This window comes from Carica papaya, chromosome 3, assembly GCF_054855325.1.
Source record: "Carica papaya isolate Zhongbai chromosome 3, ASM5485532v1, whole genome shotgun sequence".
Classification (NCBI taxonomy): Eukaryota; Viridiplantae; Streptophyta; class Magnoliopsida; order Brassicales; family Caricaceae; genus Carica; species Carica papaya.
Window position 1 is genome coordinate 15,756,273 of NC_142311.1, and position 20,962 is coordinate 15,777,234.

Here is a 20,962-nt window from a genome sequence, read left to right on the forward strand (position 1 = left end):
GGTTTTGGTTGTTCGGTTGCTTGGCTTGGTCATGCGATAAAGGTGTTGGGCCTTTGGGTTAGAGAGTCATGGACATTGATGATTAGGCTACGACATGATTGGCTTATCGTATTAGAGCTGCTAGCATCGCAGGGTGGGGCTTGTTCTTTGGGTGTTGCTGGTGGTGCTTGTGCAGGCACTCCTTTAGTGGGTCAACACACAGAGGGCCTAAGACAACAGGTTTTTTTGGCTTATTTCTTTTGCTTCGTCTTCTAGTGTTGGGGTTAGAAAGATTTGGTCAGGAAGAGTAAGGACTGGTTATGGAATCCGAGTGAGAGGTCGCAGTTAGGGTTGAGTGGGAGTGCAATTTTGGGCAAGGGTGAAAATGGACGTTACAGAAGTGGGGCGGGTTGTATTTTTAAAATTTAAAAACGGGCACTAGGCGTCACAATCCTAGCCCAAGGGTTGTTCAGGTGTGTAGAGAGTTTTTTTTTCATGTGTATGGAACACTAGCCTTGGGCAAGGTTTATTTGATTGGATCACTGGTATAAATTAGCCTATGGTAAGGTTTAGATGGAAAGGCAAGGTCGGGACCATGGATGGTAATTCCGTAAACCTTGGGCAAGGGTTGTACAGGAAATTCTTTCAGACTTGTGTAATGTTTATCCTCGAGCAAGGTTTAATTGATCAACTTGGGTTGGAGACTATGCGCATCTGAAGTATAAACATTGGGCAGGGCTTATACGTATATCACAAAATTTATTGTCCAGACATCATTTCCCAACAAACCTTGGGCAAGGGCAAGCACAGACTGCTAAACCTTGAGCAAGTGTTGGGATCTTCACTCTCAGTTTTGCTTGGGTTCATATGATCCTTGTCTGAGGGTCTAGTAGTCTTTTGCAAATTCTCTGAAACCCTGTAATGAAGAGGAAAACTTAAGTTAGAATGGCCATTAACAGTTGATATATATATAAATACTAACAAAAGGAAAGAAAATAGAAATGAACGAAAAAACCAAATCGGTTCCTATTAAGCGCTCTTGTTTATTGTCCTAGGCTAGACAAGGTCTCTTGGCTTTTACTCATTGTCCGTAAGATTCTCTATAATAATTTCTTTAACTTGTTGTTTTGTAAATCCTTCACAAAATGATTTAAGTCAGTGTCCATTCACTTTGAATATCTTGTACGTGTCAAAGCTTTTAATTTCAACAGCTCTGTGAGGATAAGTGTTTATAATGATGAAGGGCCCTAGCCACCTGAAATGCAATTTACCTAAGAATAGCTTTAGATGGTATTAGCATAACTTTTTTGCTTATAGAGAACTACTTCCTGGAAATCATTTGGTCATGAAAAGTTTGTCTTTTTTTTTTAGATGCACGCATTTTTATAGGCTTCTTTTCTTATTTCTTCCAATTCCTGCAGCTATAGTTTTATATGTTCCTCGACCTCTTCCATTTTCATATTATAGCTCTTAGTTGCCCAGTACGCTATGTGTTCTAACTCCACAGGGAGATAGCAAGCTTTTTGGACGACCAATTAGTATGGTGACATCCCAATGGGATTTTTTAAACTGTTCTATAGGCCTACAAAGCATCCTCTTGTCGTAAGCTCCAATTTTTTCTGTTGGGATTGACGATCTTCTCTAGTATAGACTTTACCTCTCTGTTATAAATTTTTGTTTGGCCATTGGCCTGCGGGTGGTAAGCAATGAAGGTACAATGGGTAACAAGGTACCTTTTAAGGAGGCTGCTACAACTCAATTATAAAATGCGTTCTCCTGTCACTAATCATTGCACGATGCACTCCAAACCAAACAAAGATATGGAACTTGATGAAGTTGGCAATAGTTTTTGCATCATCGATCCGGGTAGCCTTAGTGTCCACCCCTTAGAAACTTAGTTCACAGCTAGTATAATGTATGAGTTTCCAAAGGAAGAGGGGAAGGATCCTATGAAGTTGATTCCCCATACATAAAAAATTTCACAAACCATAATGGGTGTTAAGGGCATTTGGTCCCTGCGGTTTATACTTCCTGTCATTTGGAAATTCTTGCAAGTTTTACAACATATGTAGGCTTCTTGAAATAAAGAAGGTCAAAACATATTTCATTCTAACACCTTACGTTGTGTGCGCTTGGAGCCGAAGTGTCTCCTATAAGCATGAGAATGATAAAAACTTAAGAATGGACTTCTACCTAAAGGACACAACAGCAGATGATATGGTCAATATAGTGCTTCCAAAGATGTAGATCATCCCACACATACTGTCTGACTTCCTTTCTTATTTTCTCTCTATGACTTGGATAATTCATCTGGAAGCGTATTGGTGACTAAGAAGTTTACAATTTCTGCATACCATAATGTGGTATGTTCCATTGTGAAGAGGTGCTCATCTAGAAATTTGTCTTTCAACAGTGTAGGCTCCTTATTCAATGGCAAACAATTGAGTGATCAACAACACAAGTTTTACATACCTCTTTTGTCCCTAATTTCTAAGTTAAATTCCTGCAATAGCAGAATCCATCGGATTGGTCTTAGCATGGCATTTTTATTCTTTAGTAAGTACTTCAATACCGCACGATCAAAAAATATAATGGCTTTAATTCCTAGCAAGTAGGAATGAAATGATTTCAATGCAAACGTAATAGCTAGAAGGTTTTTTCTATGGGTGGAATAATTAACCTAAGAACTGTCTAAAGTCCTGAAAGCATAATAGATTTCATGTAGATCCTTTCCCATTCTCTGTCCGAGGATTGCACCTACGCCTGATTACTAGCGTCTCACATTATTTTAAATGGTAATTCTTAGTTTGGTGGTTACATGATGGGTGTCGTTATTAACTTCTCCTTTAGTGTATCAAATGCGTTTCTACAGGATTCATCAAACTCAAAATTGGCCTCATTCTGCAGCAGTTTACATAGAGGTTGGGTGATTTTTGAAAAGTCGTTGATGAATCTTCTGTAGAAGCCAGTGTGGCTAAGAAAGGAACGAATTTTTTGAAAGCTTTTGGGATGAGGTAAGGACTTGATCACATCTATCTTTGCTTTGTCAACCTCTATACTTCTCGATGACACTATATGCCCCAAGATCAACCCTTGATCTGCCATGAAATGGTATTTCTCGTAGTTTAAAACGAGGTTGGTTTCAAGGCACTGTCTTAACATTTTTGTGAGGTTGTCTAGGCATTCATCAAAGGAGTCACCATAAACTGTGAAGTCATCCATGAAGACTTTTAGAAAGTGGTTGGGGCATTACAAAGCCCGTAAATCATCCTTCTATAAGCAAAGGTGACAAAGGGGCATGTGACTATGGTCTTCTCCTAATCCTCTAGAGTAATTGGAATTTGATAAAACCTCAAATATCCATCCAAGCAACAGTAATGTGTTCTCCCAGCAAGCGTCTCTAGAATTTGATCGATGAATGGAAAGGGAAGTGGTCCTTTCTCATGGAAGCATTCAGCTTCCGATAATCAATGTAGGCCCTCTATCCGTTCTATATTCTATTTGATACTTTCTCACCATCCTGGTTTTCTGTTACCATTACCTAAATCTTCTTTAGCACCACCTATACCGGACTCACCCACCTACTATCTAAAATTGGGTAAATGACTCCAGCATCCGATAACTTTAGAATTTCTTTCTTTACCACATACATCATGAGTGGATTCAAGCATCTCTGCACCTGTCTGTTGGGTTTTCTATCCTCTTCTAAAAATATCCAATGCCTACAGGTGGAAGGCGATATCTCTTTGATGTCAACAATGGTCCACCCAACTACTTCTTTATGCTCACATAGTACCCTAATCAGCTTCTTCTCTTTTGTCTTACTCAGCTTATTGGAGGTTATCACAGGAAGTGTTTCTTCTTCCCCTAAAAAGATATATTTTAAGTGTCCTCGTAGCTGTTTTTAGTTCCAGCTTAGGGGCTTGTAAAATAGAAGGTGGAAGTCTAGTGCGAGGAATAGGAAGATCAAAATGTGGAGTGATACCTTTTAGCTATTTGGACGAATCCAACTCAAACATAACTTCTTGTAAGTTTCTGTCTGCCACATAATCCTCCCTTAGGTTCCCCAAACTGTCAATATTCAGAGCATTATTGAGCACAATATTCATTTCAATGCCTAAAACATAAATCTAAGTGTCTTTGTTGCACGGAATCTAGGATGTCAACACTGTATACATAGGGAAGGTAAGTAGGATACTTCATGGCGTCATCTACATTAAATTTTCCAACCTTCCCATCAAACTCCATTATGAGGGTACCATCCTACACATCAGTCTTGGTATTGATAGTGCTGAGAAATGGTCTCCGCAGTACAAGGTCCAATGAGTTTTGTGACTTGTCATCCTCCATGTCTAGTACATAAAAATCAACCAGAAAGATGAGATTATCCACCTGTACTAATACATCTTCTAGTACTCTATCGAGATAAACAAAGGACCTGTCTGTAAACTAAATAATGACGCCCGTTCCTTCAGTTGTCTCGCTTTCAGTTGGGAGTAGATGGATAATGACATCACATTGATAGAGGCCCCAAGATCGCGCATGGTTTTCTTTATGCGCGAAGCACCTATTTTACATGAAACGGCAAATATGCTCTCCTCCTCGCATTTGGGAGGCAATTTCCTCTTTGTGATGGCTAACACATTCTTTCCCACATTTACTCTCTCAGTATTGCTCAAACTTCTTCTTGTGCACGCACAATTTCTTTAAAAATTTAGTATAACGAGGTATCTACTTAATTGCATCAAGAAGGAAAAGATTCACTTCAACTTTGTGAAAAGTCTCTAGGATCTCTTTATCTTCCTTTTCTTTCTTTGCCTTGGTGAACCTTTCTAGGAATGGTGGTTTTACGTCTAGAATCCTATTCTACTTTGTGGCATTATAACTCATTTTGGAAGCTCTGCCCAAGGCTTCTAATTCAGCTTCCATACGAGGAATTTCTTGCAATTCCTTGCCACTCCTTAACGTGATTACACTCACATTTGCCCTCGGGTTTACTTATGTTTAAAAAGGCATTTTACCTTGAGACTCCAATCTGCTCATGGATGTTGCGAGTTGACTCATCTTGGTTTTCAGATTCTGGATGTTAGCTCTTGTTGCCTGTTGAAATTGTTATATATCAGTTGCAAGGGATTTAATTATCTCTTCAAGGGATATATCTTGCTTAAGGGCAGTTGATTGCTGCTGTGGAGGTGGTTTAGTTTAGTATTATTGAAAATTCTATTGACTTATCCCGTAACTGAAGTTTAGGTAGTCTCTCCATCTGGGATTGTATGTATTTGAGTACAATTTATACCTCTTCTACTGCTGATTCTAGAATCCTCCCACAACATAACATGTTGTGGGTCATCTGCTTGAAGTATGGGACACAAATATGTCGGGTGTCCTGTGTACACGCATATCCCATAAACTCTCTCCTGTAGGGCATTTTCTGCAACCATATTCTCTATCAGATGTGTTAGCTTAGAAATCCTAGATTCAAGAAAAGAAATGTTTATCTCATTCACTCTCCTTAGAGTGTCTCATGGAGCTCCAAATTACTGTGAGATTTCTGCCTTGATCGATATCAATTCTTTTGCCTCTTGGGGTGTCTTGTTTATTTTGGTGCCTCTGCTAGCTGCATCCAACATGCTTCTTTCTAAAAAGAGTAATCCCTTATAGAAATAGTGGATAATGATTGCTTAGATATGTCATGTTACGAACAGCTCGCGTACAGCCTTTTGAACCTTTCTTAGTAGTCATGAAGGCTTTCAATGTCTTTTTATTTAATTCTGCATCTCTCTCTTCTTATTTTTGCAGTGGGGAAGAATTTGTTTAAAAACGACGTGACCATCTCTCCCCAAGTTGTAATTGAGTTGGGAGTTAGGTAGAATAGCCAGTCCTTGGCTGCATCGTTAAGTGAGAATTGGAACGCCCTAAACTTGATTTATTCCTCAAAAACCCCTTGTGCATTAATGCTAGAACATACCATACGGAATTCCTTTAGGTGTTTGTATGGGTTCTGATTCTCCAACCCTCTGAATTTATGTAACAGATGGATCAAGCTGGACTTTAGTTTTGAGGGTACATCCAAGTTAGGGCAAGTAATGCAAAGGGGCTGCTAGTTCATAGGTGGAGCAGCCAATTCCCTCAAGGTTTGTTCTTGTGGCATTGGTTCTAATTTTGTCTCAGTTTCTATAGTCGAACTGTCTCCATCAGCCCTGGTTTCTTGCTGACACGTTTGTCTTCTCAGTTTGACTTATTTCCTCATACTTTTAGTTGTCTTTTCTATCTCTAGATCGTTGAAGGGAGGTTCTTCACGATCAACCCTGGTCATAAAAGAAAAGAAAACAATTAATTATTCGGATTCCCGAACAACACCGCCAAATTTTGATAGGGGCTAAATCCACCAAAAATAAATTCTTACTCAACCAACAATATAGAATTGTAATAGTGGAAAACAGGGTTGAATCATCAGGGAACTGAAAATTGCTTTTTCCTTTATGAGCAATCAGACAAAAATAAAAACAGGAGGGATTTTTTCTCTTCTTTTGAATTGGAATAGTTGAAAAGAAATAATTTGCCAAAATAATCCTAACTCAATAAGTCACAGATGTTCGAAGGTAAATATAGAAAAAATCAGATATGTGAATATTCCTAGTTAAAGAAGTAGCTTCATTCTAGTTATGTAATTAATCATTAATTCAATGATATGATTTTGATGAAAATAAAACAACAAACTAGTTCTAGTCGTTGGAAACGTTCTGACAACCAATTCTTTCTTAGTTTTAAACCAACCCAAAAATGTTCATTGGATGTGATAGTGCATAAAAACATAATCTTCATTGTCCATTTTTTGGTGCTTGATTATGATAATTGTTATTCGATCAAAGTTATACCATTCATTTTGATGCAGGACAGGAGATGGAGGGTAGAATTAGGGAAAGCAGCATAAGAAGGGGTAGAATTTGTGAAGAAGCTATTAGACTTAGAATAAGCCTTGCTCAAGGCTTACGCCTAGCAAACAGTGTCATCCCTTAGTCTCATTTACTTAAGCCTCGGGCAAGGCTAAGGTATCAGGGAGACTACAACTCACGAATTCCCTCAAGTATGCCTCGGCCAAAGCTTACATCTCAACAAAAGGAAGAAGCACAACTAACCCTCGGGCATAGTCAACAACAAGGCAGTAAAAGGGAGGCCCAATCCACACTCGACCAAGCCTTAGCCAAGGCTTAGGTCACATGTAGCTGCTGACTTGAAAAAAAGGCATGCTTTTGAGATTTAAAAGAGAGAATCCCGCTACAACTTAGATTGAAAACCAAAAATCAAGGAGAAGATGATTTTGGAAAGCAAGCTAAGTGCTGAAATCATTGGAAGAATCTCAAAAGGAAACCATAATCCTTTTTGTCTGTAAAAGAGGCCATAGGCCAAAAATAAAGATCTTCTTCTTCCTCATGCTGCCCACTGTAACACCTGTAATTTTTCCACTTTTTCTCCTCTCTCTTTCCATTATGTTGTATTAAGAGTCACCATGAGTGGCTAGACACTTTTTCTTTTCTCAATTAATTGATTTACTGAAACTCCAATTTGTATCATGAGACTGAATTGAGTTGATTCTAATTTTATTTGAATACAAGTATTTTTTCATTTCTCTGCATATATACATATTTGCTATTACTAACTGTTTGAACAGGGCCCATTGGACTCGTGACATAGCAGCGTACAACTATCTGAGACAGCTCAAATCCGTAATTATTTGAGTTGAGACGGTATTAGTAGCAATTAGTTTTAGACTAAGGGAACAAAAAATATGGTTGATCAATTCACGCAAATGATTCCAAAAATCTGAATCAAGTCCTCGTTTTTAAGACCATTGAAAAATTAAATTCCAACGACATTCCCAGGGTTGTTTGATCAATGAGAACTAGTTAGTGAATATTTCTTGACTGGTTTAAAATTAAGGAATGATTGGTTATCAGAATGTTTCTGATAACTAGAATTGATTTGCTGCTTTTCTATAATATTGATTTTTACATCAGTGATCAATAGCATAATTGGAGTGTTACTATTTTATTGACAGGGAATGCTTGCATAATTGATTATTCTACAATTTCTACCAACAATTTATTTCTTTAAATCTAGACTTATTTAGATTAAATACTTCATCATATATTCCATTCAAAAGAAGAAAATCCCCTATTTTAATTCTATTGAAACTAGTCACAAGAAAAAAAAAAACAGCAATCCTTGGTTCCCTGTGGAATTAACCCTGTTTACCACTACTACAACTTACTATTATTGGAAAATAGAACTTTATTTTGGTGGATTCAATACCCATCAAATTTTGATGGTGTTGCCGGGGAACTGACTAACTAATTATTTTTCTGTCTGTTGACTATCATATTTTATTATTTTATTATTTAATTATTTAATTAATTTGTTATAATATAATTAGGATTTTATGAGAATAATTATCTCATATAATTAGAATTTTAGTAGAATAAGAATTTTCTTATTAGTAGGATATAAATTATATAAATACCCCAAGAGTAACAACATAAAGGTTGAGAAATAAAATTATTATTTTTTCTTTTAAAATCAACATGGTATCAAAGCTAAATAAACCTAGTTTAGGGTTTTAATTTCAGAGTTTTTTTAAAATCCTAAAACAATAAAGACATATCTGAGAGAGAGAGAGCCAGATAAGAGGAAGAGAGCAAACCTTCTGGCAGCAAAGCAGATCACGCAAATCAAGAGCAGCCATGTCACCGATCTTCTTCCTCAGTCGGTCATGGACCTGTACGTGCATGGAGCCTTCTAATTGCGCCGCACTTCGCGCAGATCCAAACTTGTCTTGTTGCACATAGACCTGCGCCAAATAACACTTCGTGTAGGAAGCTTCTAGCAGCGATTTGTTTCACTTTATAGACGCGTCATCAGCCTTCCTCTTCAGCCACACCACACTTCACATAGGAAGCTTCTGGATGCAGCCTTTTTCTTCAATCACACCACACTTCCCACAGGAAGATTTTGGCTGCAATCTGCTTCACTTTGCCGACATGCTGCTGGTTTTCTTCTTCTACCATGTGCAAACCCACGCGTAGACATGAAGCTTTTCTAGTCATGCCATGTGCAAATTTGACTGAGCCAAGTTGTTTTCGAGCTACACTGACTTCGAGCTATTTTTTAGCCATGTCCGATCCATTGTTTAGCAGACACTGGGTCGTTTTGAGTCAGACTGAGCCATTTTAACCCGACCAAGCCGTGTTGAGCTAGGCCAAGCCTTTTTTAGTCTGACCAAGTCATCTTGAGCCGAGTTGAGCTGTTTGAGTCGATTCGAGTGCGCATACGCCTCTAGTAGATTGCATGATGACTCTTTATAATTTGGTTTACAAGTTGGGCATGTGCGATATCCCTGCATCAACTTGAGGGGGGATGTTGACTAGCATATTTTATTATTTAATTATTTAATTAGTTTATTATGATTTAATTAGGATTTTGTGAGAATAATTATCTTATATTATTAGAATTTTAGTAAAATAAGAATTTTCTTATTAGTGGGATATGAATTATATAAATATCCCAAGTTTAACAATATAAAGGGTGAGAAATGAAATTATTAATTTTTCTCTTAAAATCAACACTTTCTTTTATAACTAGGTTTAATCATGAGGAACCCCTCCTCTACGACCCAGAGATAGAAAAGACAACTAAAAGCTTGAGAAAACAAAGTAAGCAGAGAAAACAGATGCAACCACAGGATCCAAGAACTGAAGGAGATAGTGAGACTCCAAAAACTAAAGTAGCATCAAAGTCGATGGCATAGGAATGTACTATGAGGGAGTTGGCTTCTCCACCTACGAACTAGCAACCCCTTTACATTACTTGTCTCAACTTAGATATACCCTTCAAGCTGAAGTCAAGTCTGATCCATTTATTTCCTAAATTCAAAGGACTAGAGAATGAGAATCCACATAAACGCCTTAAGGAATTTTATGTGGTGTGTTCCATTATGAAACCCCAGGGAGATTCTGAAAGGTAAATTAAGTTGAGGGCATTCCAATTCTCATTGGACGACGCAACCAAAGATTGGCTATTGTACCTAGCTCCTAGTTCCATTATAACTTGCGGGGAGATGGTCACGTCGTTCCTAAACAGATTCTTCCCTACTTCTGGAGTTGCTGGGATAAGAAGAAAAATATGTAGAATCAAATAGAAAGACACCGAGAGCTTCCATGACTACTGGAAAAGGTTCAAAAGATTATGTGCAAGTTGCCTATAGCATGACATATCTAAGCAATCATTGATCCATTGTTTCTACGAAGGACTGATCTTTACTAAAAAAAAAAGAATGCTAGATACAGCTAGTGGGGGCGCAGTAGTTAATAAGACTCCTTGAGAAGTGAGAGAATTAATATCAATCATGGTAAAAAATTCAAAGCCTTATGGGACACTCCAAGAAGAGTGAATAAGGTAAGCATTTCTTCCCTTGAATCTCGAATTTCTGAGCTAACAAATCTAGTACATAACATAGTTGTAGAGAACGGACCAGAAGTGAGGGTATGTGGGATATGAGCACATATAGGACACCTAAAAGATATGTGTCCCACACTTCAAGAAGATGATGCATAACATGTCAACACTGTGGGAGGATTCCAAAATTAGCAACAAAAGAGATATGATCCCTACTCAAATAAATATAACCTCAGATAGAGAGACCACCCAAATTGTAGCTATAAGGCAAGACAACTGAATTTTTAACTATACCAGGCCCAGCAAGTAGTGACAACCCTTGTTCCCATTCACTCAAGCCTCAGGCAAGGCTAAGGTATCAGTAGGATTACAACTCACGGATTCGCTCAAGTAAGCCTCGGCCAAGGCTTACATCTCAACAAAAGCACAACTAACCCTTGGGCACTGTCAACACCAAGGCAGTAAGAGGGAAGTCCAATCCACACTCGACCAACCCTTGGTCAAGGCTTAGGTCACGTGCAGCTTCTAATTAAAAAAAAAAGGCTTGCTCTTGGGATTTAAAAGAGAAAATCCCACTACAACCGGGATTGGCAACCAAAAATAAGAGATAAATGATTGTGGAAAGCAAGCTAAGTGCCGATATCATTGGAAGAATCCCAAAAGGAAACCTTAATTTTTTTTGGCTATAAAAGAGGCTACAGGCAGAAAATAAAGATCATCTTCTTTCTCATGTTGCCCACTATAGCACCTGCAATTTTTATGTGCTTTTCTCCTCCCTCTTTCTATTATTCAAAATAAACTTTGTGTTGTATTAAGACTCACCATGAGTGGTTAGACACTTTTTTTTTCCCAATTAATTTATTTAGTGAAACTCCAATATATATTGTGAGATTGAATTAAGTTGATTCTTATTTTATTTGAACGCAAATATTTGTTTATTTCTCTGCATATATTCATATTTATTGTTATTAACCATTTGAATAGGGCCCAATGGATGCGTGACACAGCAACATACAACTATCTGAGGCAGCTCAAACCCATAATTGTTTGAGCTGAGGCGGTATTAATGGCGACTAGTTTCGGACTAAGGGAACAAATAATCTGGTTGACTAATTCACGCAGATGAATCCAGCAATCTAAATCAGGTCATTATAGTTTTCAAGGACATTGAGAAATTAAATTCCAAGAACATCTCGGAGTTGTTTAATCAATGAGAACATTATTGCTTCTTGACTAGTTTAAAATTGGGGAAGGATTGGTTGTTGGAATGTTTTCAACAATTAGAACTTATTTGCTGCATTTTGATAATATTGATTTTTGCATCAATGATCAATTGCATATTGGACTGTAGCTATTTCATTGACTGAGAACGCTTACATAATTGATTATTCTACAATTTCTACCAATGATTTTATTTCTTTAAATCTAGACTTATTTAAATTAATTACTTATTGTCATCTATTCCATTCAAAAAAAGAAAATCCCCTGTTTTAATTTTGTTCAAACTGGTCACAAAGAGAAAAAAGTAATCCTCAATTGCCTATGGAATCGACCCTGTTTATCGCTACTACAATTCAATATTATTAGAAAATAGGATTTTATCTTAAGTGGATTTTATCTCCAGCAGCAAGTAGCTGCCTTAAGCAATGTATGTCCCTAGAAGGAATAGAAAAATTACTTGCAACTAACACACAACAATTCCAATAGAAAATGAGGGCCATTATCCAAAACTTAGAAGACCAAATGACCCAGTTACAGCATTTGTAAGCAGATTAAAGTCTCAAGGTAAATTTCCTTCTCAAATTGAAGTGAATCTGAGGCTAAATATGAGAGCAATTACATCAAGGAGTGGCAAGGAGTTACAAGGCATCCCTAATCGGCCAAGCCTTGGGCAAGGCTCACCAAGGGAGGCTGAATTAGAAATCTTAGCTAAGGCTCCCAACCCAGCTTCTAAAGAAAATAGTCATAAAGTAGTATGGGGTTCTAGTCAACTTGAGCCATTTGTAGTGAAGTCACTATTTCAAGAAAGTTTTGTCAAGGTAAAGAAAGAAAAGAAGGATTGAGAGATTTTGGATCTTCCCCTTATACAATCAAGCAAATACCAAATTCTTGAAGGAATTGTACACACACAAGAACAAGTTACGCTGTAATGAGAAAGTCAGTATAGGAGAGAATGTGTCAGCTATGATACAGAGAAAGTTGGCTTAAGTGAAAAGACCAAGGCATGCTTGTCATTTCATGTAAAATTGGTGCTTTCGGTATAAAGAAGGCCATGTGCAACCTTGTAGCCTCGATCAACGTGATTCCATTATCCATTTATTCCCAACTAAAGGCCGGATAGTTGAAGGAAATAGGAGTTATTATCTAATCAGCTAATAGATCCATCATTTATCCTGAGGGAGTGTTGGAAAACGTATTGGTGCAAGTAGATAATCACATCTTTCTGGTTGATTTCTATGTGCTAGACGTGGAGGATGACAAGTATTAAAACTCATCCGAACTTTTGTTGTGGAGGTTGTTTCTCAACATTGCCAAAACCAAAATTGATGTGCAGAACGATACCCTCACCATGGAGTTCGACATGGAAGTGGTCAAGTTCAACGTCTGTGATGCCATGAAGTATCCTGTTGACCTATCCTGTGTATACAATGTTGACATCTTGGATTCCTTATAGCAGAGACATTTCAATTTGTGTTTTAGAGATGAGATTAATACAATGCTTAGTAATGCATCACACACTGACAATTTGGAGTACTTGGAAGAAAACTATATGGCTGATGGGAAGCTGCAGATGCTGTGTTTGAACTAGATTCCTCAAAATGACTCAAAGGTAACACTTTGTAATTTAATCTTTTTATTTCTCACACCAAAATTTTACCTTCTATTTTGTAAGCCCCTAATTTGGAACTGAAGCCGCTGTCAGGACACTTAAAGTATGTCTTCTAAGGAGAAACGAAAACACTTCCCATCAGAACCTCTAATAAGTTGTGTAAGATAAAGGAAGAGAAACTGATCAGAGTACTCCGCGAGTACAAAGAGGCGGTAGGATGGACCATTGCCAACATAGAAGAATATCACCCTCAACATGTATACACTAGATACTGTTAGAGGAAGACAACAAACCTAGCAGACAAGCACAAAGGCATCTAAACTCGCCTATGATGGATGAGGTGAAGAAGGAAATCCTGAAGTTACTGGACATTGGAGTAATTTACCCAATCTCATACAGCAAATGGATGAGCCCAGTATAAGTAGTGCTAAAGAATACTGGAACGGTGATCGAAAATCAAGATAGTGAGAAAGAGTAAACTAGGATACATAATGGATGGAGGGTTTGTATTGACTGCCAAAGGTTGAAAGCTTCCACCAAAAAAGACCACTTCCCTCTTTTGTTCATCGATTAGATGTTGGAGAGACTTGTCGGAAGAACACACTATTGCTGGCTGGATGGGCATTAAGGTTTTTATTAGATTCTGGTTGCTTCAGGAGACACATTTGCCTATGGAAGAATGCCTTTAGGACCTTTGTCTATTGAAGGATGTCGTTTAGACTTTGTAACTCCCTAGCCACTTTTCAGAGGTGTATCATCAGCATTTTTTCTAATTTTGTGGAGTAGATTATTAAAGTCTTCATGGAATATTTTACAGTTTACAGAGACTCGTTCGATGAATGCTTGGACAACCTCACTAAAGTGCTAAAATGGTGCCTTGAAACCAACCTTGTCCTAAATTATGAGAAGTTCCATTTCATGGTTGATCAAGAATTGATCTTGGGTCACATAGTGTCTTCCAAAGGCATAAAGGTGGAAAAGCAAAGGTTGATGTGATCAAGTGATGCAGAACCCGAGATCAAAAATGAAATCAAAAATCACGCATATACATCAACAATCAAAAGCTCAAAACCCTAAGCATACCCTCAATACTTGACTCGTACTAAACAGGGGAGTGAAAACCAATGTGACTGGGAAAGAAATAAAGAACTAGAATTGAAAAGACACCATGAAATTTACCTCGATAAGTGATCCCAATTCTTAGCACAGCAAGTTGGTTGAAAGACCTAAGCTCTCACTCTTGCAAGCTTGAAAGCTCAAAACAAGAATATCTAAATTTTATTAATGAGCTAAAAATTCTAAATTGAGTTATAACTCTGAATTGAAGGCCTATTTATAATGTAGGTCATGTCAATAATGAAGGAAAAAATAATCTCCTAATTAATGGTAGAAATTATATAGGAAATTAAATCTGAAGTAGAATGAAAAACTAGCAAAATTAAAAAATTACAACTAAAGTAGGATATATATGATTTTTATATAAGGAAAACTTTTTAAATAGAGAATATCTTAATTAATTGTGGTTGATTAGGGGAAGAGATTCTACCAAGATCTTTTTCTCTTTCTCAAGTATTTTCCTTTTCTGCGAAATTTGGCATTTAAGGAGTTTTTCTCTTTCTCAAGATAGCTTGCAATTTAGGAGCAATTTTCTCTCTTGGCTAATCTTTAATTGTGAAGATTTCCCACATAATTAGGAAATAAAATTCCATGGGAATTTTCCTTTTTCATATCTTGTAGAATTTTTCCCTTTTCTTACTTATTTCCCTCTTGCACTTGGGGTGAATAGTCTATACTATTATAACCTTAGGTTAATGGCCATGTTGTCTTCTTTTCCTGGGCTTCTTTAATGTGTCCAAACCCCTCTACCTCATTGATCCATGTTTGGATAAAAAGTTGGAAGGCTTGTTGTAATCTTTTAGTTCTCCCCCTTATAATGGACCTACTTGGAATTGAGATATCCTTTCCGCCAACTTGATCAATGTCCATGCTCACATCATCCCCTCCCTCTTTAAAAATATTTGTCATTGAATCTGGATCTATATCAAAAAGGGAAAGGTCAGAAACATAAAGGTAGTAGACACACCGTACTCATCTTGGAGATTAATTTTGTAGGCATTGTCATTAATACGCTCTAGAACTTATAAAAGTCCGTCTCCTCGAGGGTCTAACTTAGATTTTTTATGATTAGAAAATCTTTCCTTTCCATTAGAACCCATACCCAATCGTCAGGTTGGAACACCACTCGTTTCCTTCCTTTATTGGCATGTCGTCTATAGGATTCATTCTTCTTCTAGATATCTTGTATGGCTTTCTCATATATGGCTTTAATAAATTCTGCTCTCCGTTCACCATCGCTATCCTGAATTTCCTACAAAGGTAAAGGCGTGAGGTCCAATTGAGTTAAATGATTAAAACCATAAATAATCTCAAAAGCTGAAAATCTTGTAGATGTATGAATGCTCCTATTATATGCAAATTCTACCATAGATAAACAATCCTCCCATGTTTTTAAATTTCGGCCAACTACAACTCTCAATAAGGATCCTAAGGTCCTATTAATGACCTCAGTCTGACCATCAATCTGGGGTTGATGTGTAGTAGAGAATAATAGCTTAGTTCCTAATTTACCCCACAAAACTCTCCAAAAAGGACTAAGGAATTTTACATCTCTATAACTCATAATTGTCTTAGGAATGCCATGAAGTCTCACAATATCTTTAAAAAACAGGTTTGTGATATTTGTTGCATCATCAGTCTTATGACATTTAATAAAGTGTGTCATCTTACTAAATCTATCCATGATGAAAAATATGCTATCACTACCTCGCATCATCAGTCTTATGATATTTAATAAAGTGTGTCATCTTACTAAATCTATCCATGATGAAAAATATGCTATCACTACATCTCCTGGTCCTAGGCAATCCTAATACAAAATCCATAGATATATCTATCTAAGGTACTGTAAGCACAGGTAAAGGTGTGTATAATCCATGAGGTAGAACCCTAGATTTGGCCTGCTTACATCCAATGAACCTACTACAAATGCACTTAATATCTTTTCTCATGTTAGGCCAATAAAAATGTTCATTCAATATATCTAGAGTTTTAGCTACCCCAAAGTGCCCCATCAATCCTCCACTATGAGGTTAATACACCATTAATTTCCTGAGTGAACAGTTAGGCATACATAACTTACCATCCCTAAAGAAAAAACTATCATCCCTATAAAATTTCTGGAATATAGAATGCTCACACGCATGATAAACAGTGAAAAAACAGTATCATTAGCATGCATCTCCTTAATATGTTCAAATCCTAACAACTTAGAGATAAGTGTAGAAATCAAAGTATACCTGCGAGATAATACATCAACAACAATATTATCCTCATCTTGTTTATACTTGATTATATAGAGAAAAAATTATATGAACTCAACCCACTTATTGTGACGACGGTTGAGTTTACCTTGACCTTTCAGATGTTTTAGGGATTTATGGTCTATGTAGATCACAAACTCCTTTGTCAATAAATAATAATGCCATACCTTTAATGCTGACACCAAGGTGTACAAATCCTTGTTGTAGGTTGAGCAGTTCAATAATGGGCCACTAAGTTTCTCACCAAAATAAGCCACGGTACACCCTTCTTGCATCAGAACTGCTCCTATACCAATACCTGAAGCATCACATTCAAGCTCAAACGTTTTGTTAAAATCAACTAAAGCTAAAATAGGTGCAGAACATAATTTGTCTTTCAATAAAGTAAAAGTATGCTCTTGTTTCTCAGTCTCTTTAAATTTTACATTTTCTTTTACTAGTTCATTCAATGGTGCTGCTATGGAACTGATATCCCTAACAAACCTACAGTAGAAGCTCGCCAAACCATGGAAACTTTCTACCTCATTAGCTAATCTTGGAGTAGGCCATTCTTTGATTGCTTTCACTTTATCCTCATTTATCTCAATGCCCTCTGAACTAACTACAAACCTTAAAGAAATTAAATTTTCACTACAGAAGGTATACTTCTTGGCATTTTCATATAATTGTTCTTTCTTAAGGACCTCATGAATAGACCTGATATGTTGAAAGTGATCCTCTAAAGACTTGTTGTAAATCAAGATGTCATCAAAGTAAACTACCACAAATTTACTTAGAAAATGTCGTAAAACATGGTTTATAAGTCTCATAAAAATGATAGGGGCATTTGATAACCCAAAAGACATTACTAGCCACTCATACAACCCATACTTGGTTTTAAAGGCAGTTTTTCACTTATCTCTAAGTTTCATCCTAATTTGGTGGTATCCCCTCTTAAGATCTATCTTAGTGAAAATAGTAGATCCACTCAATTCATCTAACATATCATCTAACCTAGGCATAGGGTGTTTATACTTTACCGTAATTTTGTTGATAGCTTGGCAATCCACACACATCCTCCAAGAGCCATCCGTCTTAGGCACAAGTAATACTGGAACAGAACAAGAGCTCAAACTTTCTCTTACATGTTCCTTACCTAATAACTCCTCCACTTACCGCTGAAGTTTCTTTGTCTCCTGAGGATTACTTTGATAGGTTGGGTAGTTGGTTTATTAAAGCTCCAAGAATAAAGTCAATCTAATGTTCCATCCCTCATAGTAGAGGTAGACCATCCGAAATCTCCTCCGAGAACACATCTTCATATTCATGCAAAATAGAGAAAACAGAACTAGGCAAAGAAGTGTCAAGGTAAAAAAATGTTAGATAGGCTTCCTTGTACCGAAGTACAATTAAGCTTTGTTTCTCACAGATCACTCTCCTCACTTCTCTCTCCCTCACATATAAACATTCTTTTCTTTTCTCTCTCTCACTTTCTCTCATTGGGCCTTTTTTATTGTTCTTTTGGGCCTCTTTTGCACTTAGTGGGCTTTCTTTATTTTTTAGTGGGCCATTCTTTTTCTTTTTTAAATATTCTTCAAAAGATTTCTTGATTTTGATTTGATCAACATAGACCTCTTTTGGAGATAAAGGTGTCAAAATGTGTTTTAGGTCATCTAGACATGAAGAGTTGATTCTTGAACCCTCGTGATGTACCTGTCTATCATACTGCCATGGTTGTCCAAGTAAGATATGACTGGTGTGCATGAGAACGACACTACAACATACATCATCTTTGTACTCGCCGATGGAGAAGGGAATCTTGACTTATTTGTGTACCTTGACTTCTCTACACTCATTGAGCCAATATAGTTTATAAAGGTTAGGGTGTTTAGTACAAGATAACCCTAATTTGTCAACTAGCAAAGTGCTGACAACATTGTCACAACTTCCTCTGTCTATGCTCAAAATGTATACCTTCTCATTCACATGACATCTGGTGTAGAAGATATTCTCTCTTTGATCGTTGTCTGTCTCTTTGGATTATATATTTAGGGCTTTCCAGACAACCAATATCTCACCCTATACTAGAGCTGCTAACTTGTCTTCACAATCATCTAGTGATGTTCTACTATCATCGTCACTACTATACTCACTGACAGTCTCTATCTTGCCATCGTCTCGCAATAACATGAGGTTTTTGTTGGAGCATTATGACGCGATGTGTAGAACTCCAAGGCACCTAAAACACTTAATAAAATTTGGTCTTTGAGTAATAGTAGGTGGTTTAGGGTTACCTTTAGATTCGATAGAGTTGGGTTTGTCCTTCCTTTTTTTCAAGTTTCTTTCTTCCTTCTTTTTTAGGCCATCTAGAACTAAACTGAAGCGTATACTGAGAATTACTTCTGGAGAAACCTCTATACCTTAGATGTTTCTCAATCTTCATAGCCATGTGTACCATCTCATCCATATCTATGCAATGATGCAGTTCCACAATATTAACAATCTCTCTGTTCAGACCACTCAAAAATCTAGCCATGGTTGCTTCCGAACTCTCATAAACTCTAGCCTTGATCATTGCCATCTCTATCTCATTGTGGTAATCCTCCACCGAGAGAGATCCCTGTGTCAATCTTTGGAGCTTCTGGTGCAATTCTCTGTCATAATAAGATGGGACAAATCCCTTCATCATAATAGACGTTATCTCTCTCCAGCTGGATACAAGTTGGTCTCCATCTCTTTTCCTGAGGGCGGTCACTTGATCTCACCAAACAAGTACATAAATTGTGAACTCAATTGTTGCTAGCTTTATTTTTTTGGCTTCACTATAGAGTGGCAGTCAAAAATTAACTCTACCTTCTTTTCCCACTCATGATAGGTCTCTACATCATTCCTTCCTCTGAACGAGCGTATCTGCATCTTGATGGATTTTATGTCATCATCTTCCCTCCAAATTTCTCTTCTACTGATTTCACTATTGTCGCCATATGACTCATCATCATCTCGGTAGTTTCGGCTTCTTGGATGACTATAGTTCCTTCCTCCATGTCTCTCATCCATTCTTGTTGCTATATCTTCTATGGCTAAGCGCAATCTATTGTACATGTCATGCATCCTAGCCTCCATGCATTCTTCTAAGGTCATAGGTTGGTTGGTTTTACTAAGATGTGACATGTGTACAAAAAGATGTTAATGGAGAAAAAGAAATCATTCTCTCTCAATCACTCGTGTTTCTCTCTCATATGTTCTTCCGTCAAGTTGAGTGTTGGAATTGGATCTCTTGAATCAAGACAAGCAAGGTAAGGTTTTAAGACTTTACAAAGAGTCCTAAAAAGGGATTTTGCTCTCTAAAAGTTCAGAAGTAAGTACACAGAAGAAGAATATGTGGTGCTCTTATGCTTATAGCTAAGTAGTTAGGATACAACTAACTACTTAGATGTATAATGGAACTAAAGCACTTAAAAAAAAAACTAGGAGTAAAAAAAGACAATTCTAGACTTAAAGCGTCAAGGATCCAATTAATCCTTATGGATGTAACCGAAATGTTATACCTAATTATTCTACCTCAATGATGGTTGTGATCTATGACTCACTTGATTTTTATGATGCAGATGCTAATGCAAAATATTGAATGTAATGTTGTAAAAAGAAAACAAGGGAGTCACATACCTCTCTCTCTTTTTTGTTGCTCTCTGTTTTTTCTTTTTGCTCTTTTTTTTTTCATAATCACTCTCCTTTTTTAATTATAACAACGCAAAAAAAATTATTGAAAACAAACTAAATAAATTAGCACTTTATGTAACGAATGCTAACTTTATGTAAGAAAATAAATTCAAATAATAAATCATAAAGATAGTAGATTTACTGGAGTGTAAGCTCTGATAGCAACTGATATAGAACTCATGATCAATAATAGAATCCAATGATGTAATCATAAACTTAAAATCCTAAGCAAACCCTCCCTACTTGACCCGCACTCAACAGGGGAGTGAAAACCAAGGTAACTAGGAAAGAAATAAAGAACTAGAATTGAAAAGATACCACAAGAATTATCTCGATAAGTGATCCCAATTCCTACCACAACAAGTCAGTCAAAGACCTACTCACTCACTTTTGCAAGCTTGAAAGCTTAAAATAAGAATAGTTGAATTTTATTAATAAGTTGAAAATTTTGAATTGAATTACAACTCTGAATTCAAGATCTATTTATAGTATAGGTCATGCGAATAATAAGGAAAAAAATAATTCTTAATTAATGGTAGAAATTATATAGGAAATTAAATCTAAGGTAGAATGAAAAATTAGCAAAAATTAAAAAAATTACAACTAAGATATGATTTTCCTA

The 20,962-nt window shown here is 36.8% G+C and overlaps 1 long non-coding RNA gene across 11 annotated transcripts in view; it reads left to right on the forward strand.

Moving 5' to 3' along the window:
- Positions 1 to 20,962, forward strand: part of LOC110808791 (uncharacterized) — a 63,691-nt gene that overhangs the window by 24,970 nt on the left and 17,759 nt on the right. For 6 of the 11 annotated variants that reach the window (XR_015817869.1, XR_015817865.1, XR_015817870.1 and 3 more), the window contains one exon: positions 11,416 to 11,721. The exons of 1 other annotated variant lie outside the window; for it this stretch is intronic. This is a non-coding gene — a long non-coding RNA (uncharacterized LOC110808791). Of the gene's footprint in view, positions 1 to 6,874; positions 7,606 to 11,415; positions 11,722 to 20,962 lie in introns of those variants that run through there. 4 more of the 11 variants (XR_015817868.1, XR_015817867.1, XR_015817872.1 and 1 more) reach the window with 3 other exon arrangements.